Raw genomic sequence first — 6,401 nt, forward strand, 5'->3', positions numbered from 1 at the left:
CAAATTTATAAAATAAAAGCTTTTTCTAAATTATAAAAAGGGTTCCGGGTCATTTTCCTTCCCCGGACCAACTCTTCCCTTCCCCCTCTTCCTCCCCTCACCCCGGCTTGGGCCGCCCCTCTCTCTTCCCTCTCCCGCTGGGCCTCGGGTCTGCCTGCTCCCGCACTTGAGCTGGTCTACCCCCACGCCCGAGCTGGCCCCTCCCACTGCTCTCTGCCTCGCAAGCCAGGCTGGAGCCATGTCGCTTGAGCTGAGCCACCGAGCCGCCCGCCTAGCTCACCTTCTTCTTCCTCACGCCGTGGATTCTGCCCACAAAAAAATCCCATCTCCCTGTGTCATTTCCTTTCAATTAAAGGGCGTGGCCGTGATCCTCTCCCCTCAATCAAATATTCCCGGTTGTTTCCCCTCCTTTACCCCTCTCAAATGCGGAAACCACTGCACTTAATGCCATTAAGGCCGCTGGCCATTTTCTCCGATCCCCAGCCAATTCGCTTTCCCTCTCGCGCATATAAGCTGCCCTCCTTCTTCTTGGCGATGTTTCGTACCTTTTCCACCCTCTCTTACCCATTTTTCCCGCTGGGATTCACCGTCAGCACCATCTTCTTCTTCAACTCTGGTCAGTGTCGCCCGACCCCCGGAGCGCTGCCACACCAAGCTCGAGCACCGCCAGCCACCTCTCATCGTCACCGGCCACCCACCACCCCTCTCTGCCATCGTGAAGCCCTTGGTAATGATCCACGTGTCCTCCTCTTCATTTTGCGTGTCTCCCCGTCGATATTCGTGGCCGGAGGCGCATTTTTGTGCCACTCCGGCGAAGTTCCCGCCACCCGCCACCGTCGACCTGAGTTCTCCCCCCCCCCCCCCAAAAAAATTAATTTTTGACCGTCCGATCAAGATCTAGCGGCCCAGATCGCATACCCCTTCACTCATACGTAACCGGTCCACCGTGGACCATGGACCGGCCTTCAGGCCATGGTCCATGGGCCCATGAACCTTTTTCGTGAGTTTTTCAATAAAAAAATATTTTCGTTTACTTTATGACATCATAATCAGGGTTTTAAGTAAAATTTGCAGGAAAGCCCCTAGAACTTCAAAATCTTATAACTTTGTGCTCGTAGCTCCGATTTGGACGATTTTAGCTCTCAAATTCTCATAGCGACGTGTAGAACCTTTTTATAGGGTTTTTACCTAGTTTTAGTACTGTTTGGTGTACTGTTCTTAGTAGTTTTCTTGTATGCTTTTCCAGTGTATTGATTAGGAGGTGATCAGTTCGGGAATCTGCAAGATCAAGCCTTTGAAGACTTCGAGCAACCCTCAGCTGAAGGCAAGTGTCCTTGAACATCTTTCTCCTATTTTAGGATAGTTATGTGGTTGTTTATCCTTCATTGCATGCTTGTTTAAATTGGAATCTCATGCCAGGGTTTACTAGATTATGTATGATTATCCTTGTCGCCGTTAATGAACCATGGGTTACGATGGATAGTTATGCTAGTGTTGTCATGGTTGGGTAAATGTTAATCTTGACTAATATCTATGCAACATGAACTGGGTATGATAATTTTTTAGCAACATGATATAGGGATCCTAACAGGATATTTGTGTGATGATGGTACGGGAATGCATGTGTGTGCGTAATGCACAGTTGGTTTGTGGTTGTTCCTGTGTGAGATCCTAAGGACCGGTTTTTGAAGCATGTAACCTGGCTAAACTGTACAACCATGGGGCTCATATGGGTATGGTCTGGCTTCTACATTGATAGAATCACTGTTAGTGGTGAACCTTAGTGGGTGCCTACAAGTCAGTGGGAGCTTTGTAAAGGCCTTTTAGTGAGACCTCGACTCTATACCCCGTAAGTGTGAAGCAACATGGGATTTACGACTCATGGGGAAAGCTGTGCAAACCATACAGAGTATAAAACTGATTGATCAGCTGTGCTCACGGTCAAGCGCGGCTTGGACTTCTTCTTGATTAGCTGGGATTAGGGTTTTGGTATGGTTGGGTAGCCGGGTAATGGAATTACCTAGTGAGTCTTGGTAGTCTGATGGAATCCGATGAGTCATTCCTTCTTGATATTGTTGTGTCTTCATACTTAGTAAATAGGATACCTATTGTAAGAGTTATAGTTCATAGTTGCTTAGTGCAGTTAATCAGTGTCTAACCTTTCCTTGACTTAAGTCCTATAGCATATTTTCCCTACACTTATGGAGTACATTGTATACTCACACCCGTTGTCCACTTTCTTGCATCCCTTTGCTGTTCAGAAGCCGTCAATGAAGCTACATCCTTCGATGAGGACGACTTCGACCCGGAGCTCCTGTTCTAGGCTGGCGCTGAAGCTCTCTTTTTCCGCTGTATTTTTTTTTGACCCTCAGGTCCTTTTGTAATAAGTTAATATGTTACTGTAATAATAGCACTGTGATGATACATTGATGATGTAATACATGTATACAAACTTGATCCTAGCATCCATATGTTGTACTTAGTTTTATTCCTTCAAAACTGGGTGTTACAGAACTGATGAAATTAAGTTTGATTTAATTTGCCTGTTTGACATATATGCATGGCTCAAGCATAAGGCCAGGAAGAGAGGGAGAGATGTTATACACTTGTACTGTAGTGAACTGGAAGAAAATAATTAGATATGCTAGTTTCTCTACCAATTCTCACTTCTTAGGAAAATAGCAATATAAGGTTTAATTTCTTGTACACTTTTGGATTAACTCATTTTATCAATATTTCCTTATTCCCACATGTGCATGCTGCCGTACCTACAGTAGCTTTGAGATCCATACCAAAGTGAAGTGGTAGCTAGAAAAGAATTCCTTTTCACCGTACAACAAATCTCAAAGTAGCAAGGCTAACTCTAGTAGCTTACCCTCCAATAGAAAACCCCAGAAGTGGTGTATCCCTAGTGTTGATTCATACCCCATGGATTCAACTTGGTCGCTGCAATGATCATCCCCAATAGAATGTTTCAGGCTTCGAAGAAGAAGATTATCACATGATGTAGTGGGTTATGACAAGGCTTCGATGGTCAAATTATGCGGTGAGGTCACCGCGTGTTACGGTGATTAGGAATTTCGCAAATTCCTTTATAATGACTAGTTTTGGGATTGGCTCTATAAATACCCATCCACCTGCCATTTAAGGTTGCTCACTCCTACCACAACGCATACATATATATTAGAGAAGGCTTAAGTCCAGTTGAAGTTGAAGATAAAGATAATTAGCATAAGATTAAGGACTCGATTAGTTCTAGTTTAGACCTAGTGTGCATCTAGCTAGATGATCAACCTAGAGTTGGATCAAGTGAGTGGTATATACGCTTGTTAATCTGTTTCCTCTAACTAAGTTTGTAGAGCAGCTGCAATTGTTATGAGTAGGAGGAGTGGCCAATGCCTGAGCGCAAAGCACAACATTAATGAAGACTGTGGTGAGCATTCAGGTGCACTTAATGGGAGACCTACTAGATTGTGTAGAGTTCTAATGACAAAAATTGTGGCGTTATCTAACTAGGAAGCTTGGCCCTTGCAAGGGGCTCCAACGTGAAGTAGTTATGAGAGACAGCTCACTGATACCACTACATAAAAGTCATTGTGTCAAGTTTGCATCTCTATCTCATTTAGTTTCTGATGTGGGGATGTCTGATCTTCCGTAGGTAATATGATAAGCCGATTTGTTGGAGCTTCAACATTGATGATCCGATCAAAACAGATCAAGAACCCTTGCAACTACTACACCACTACAATGTGGTTATCAATCGTGCTAAGACACGGTTGACCTCGCCAAGAAGGCTTTTCCTACAAGCGAATTGAGAACACAAGCAAGAACAGGTAGATACAATCTGAATATTACTAATTACCAATGAAGTACTCGAGTTTGGGGTTCAACAAATTGATAAATGGCAAAACTGTCTAAAACAGAATAATCTAAGCTAAACCTGAGCCTAAGCTATGAAGGCTACCATATATTTATAGGGGGGTATGAGGGGGTCAACCTAGGGTTGTGTAGCCGTGGAAAGAGGCGTGCACAACCTGGACTCCGACCTCGACACGATCACAAAACCCGACAGGGTCCATAACAGCGTCACAACACCTTATTCCTTTGACTCTGAGTAAACTATAAGGAATGTTTGGTCGAGCATAGATCCATTGGAAAGGGCTCGACATAAGCTTTCCAGCAAGTCCAAGAACATCTAAAACAGACTTCTTATGAGAGAAATATGCCCATTTTACTGACGTGTTGTCTTGAGACTCGACCACGACCACGACTTCGACTAGAGCTCAGCCTCGAGTCTGAGTAGACTTGACCTTAGAGGGGTGACGTCCGAGTAACCTTGTAGTGCTTCTCCCACATTCCTAAGTAATAAAATATCATAAGAATTTAGTAGTAATCCATCCAAGGGAGCATGAACAACGGGAAATGAGTTCACTTGGTGGTCTAATTGTCGTGCACGTGCTTTTGTAATTGAACCTTGGATGATTTGAGGATTATTGGCGGTATTGATCATATCCGAAGGAGCTATAGGCTCATCATCCTCCCCCTCTTGAATTGGAGTCGTCCTCGACTCAAGCTCGTCTTCTTTAGAACAGCCCGTAACATGGTCGATAATGTACGGTTGACAACCTTTGTTTGACCGTCGATCTGGGGATGACATGTAGTAGAAAATAGCAGCTTCATTCCCAATTTATTCCAAAGTGATCTCCAAAAGTGACTCAAAAATTTTGTGTCATGATCCGAGACGATAGTATTAGGCATTCCATGTAGTCGAACGATTTCCCTGAAAAACAAATCAGCTATGTTTGTAGCATCATCGCTCTTCTGATAAGGTATAAAATGTGCCATTTTAGAAAATCTATCCACAACTACAAATATGCTATCCCTCCCCCTCATTGTCTAGGCAGTTCTAAAACAAAATCCATAGAAATATCCTCCCATAGTGCACTAGGAACAGGAAGAGGCATGTAAAGACCATGTGGATTCAAGCGAGACTTAGCTTTATTGTAAGTGATGCATCGGGACACACAGGGTTTCATATCTCGTCTCATCTTTGGCCAAAAGAAGTGGGTGGTCAGCACATCTTCAGTCTTTTTTGTCCAAAATATGCCATCAATACTCTTCCATGCGCCTCCTGTAACAACAAAAGACGAACGGAGCTAGCTAAAATGCATAGCTTGTTAGCACGATAGAGCAATCCTTCATTTAGCACATATTTATTCTATATTTTCCCTTCTTTACAATGTTCAAGTACTTCTTTAAAATCCAAATCAGCAGCATATAAGTCCTTAATGGTCTCTAAACTAAAAATCTTATGATCAAGTTGAGATAACATGGTATAACGCCTAGAAAGCTCATCAGTAATCATATTGTCCTTTCCTTTCTTATGTTTTATGACATATGGAAAAGACTCAATAAATTCAACCCATTTATTATATCGTTTATTAATTTAGCTTGACTCCTAATATGTTTCAGCGATTCATGATCAGAATGTATAACAAATTTTTTGGGCCATAGATAATGTTGCCAAGTTTCGAGCACACGAACTAAAGTATACAATTCTTTATTATAGGTAGAATAATTCAAACTTGGTCCACTTAATTTGTCGCTGAAATAAGCAACAGGTTTACCTTCTTGAATTAACACACCAACAATTCCAATCCCGCTAGCATCACACTCTAGCTCAAAGATTTTACCAAAATTAGGGAGTTAGAGTAAAGGAGAATGGGTAAGTTTCTCTTTCAACAACTTGAATGCTTTTTCTTGTATAGGTCTCCATATGAAAACCACTCGTTTCTTTGTCAATTCATTTAATGGGGCAGCAATGGTGCTGAAATCCCGCACAAAGCGCCGATAGAAACCCGCAAGACCATGAAAGTTTCTCACTTGAGTAACAGTATTAGGGGTTGGCCAGCTCTTTATAGCTTTAATTTTTGCTTCATCCACTTCTATTCCCTGTGGAGTAACAACATAACCAAGAAAAGAGACTCGATCCATGCAAAAGATGCACTTTTTGAGGTTACCGAACAAACGCGCATCTCTTAAAGCATTAAAAACAGCACGTAGTGATCAAAGTGTGACTCATGTGACTAGCTATAAATCAAGATATCATCAAAGTATAACACCACAAATCTTCCAATAAAAGCACGTAAAACTATGTTCATCAATCGCATGAAAGTACTAGGTGCATTAGTTGACCCAAAAGGCATTACTAACCACTCATACAAACCAAACTTAGTTTTAAACAAAGTTTTCTATTCAGCTCCATGTTTCATCCTAATTTGGTAGTATCCACTTCGCAAGTCAATTTTAGTGAAAATTATAGAACCACTAAACTCAACAAGTATATCATCTAACCTAGGGATAAGGTGACGATATCTTATTTATTTAATGAGTTGATATTA

This window comes from Phragmites australis, chromosome 12, assembly GCF_958298935.1.
Source record: "Phragmites australis chromosome 12, lpPhrAust1.1, whole genome shotgun sequence".
Classification (NCBI taxonomy): domain Eukaryota; kingdom Viridiplantae; phylum Streptophyta; class Magnoliopsida; order Poales; family Poaceae; genus Phragmites; species Phragmites australis.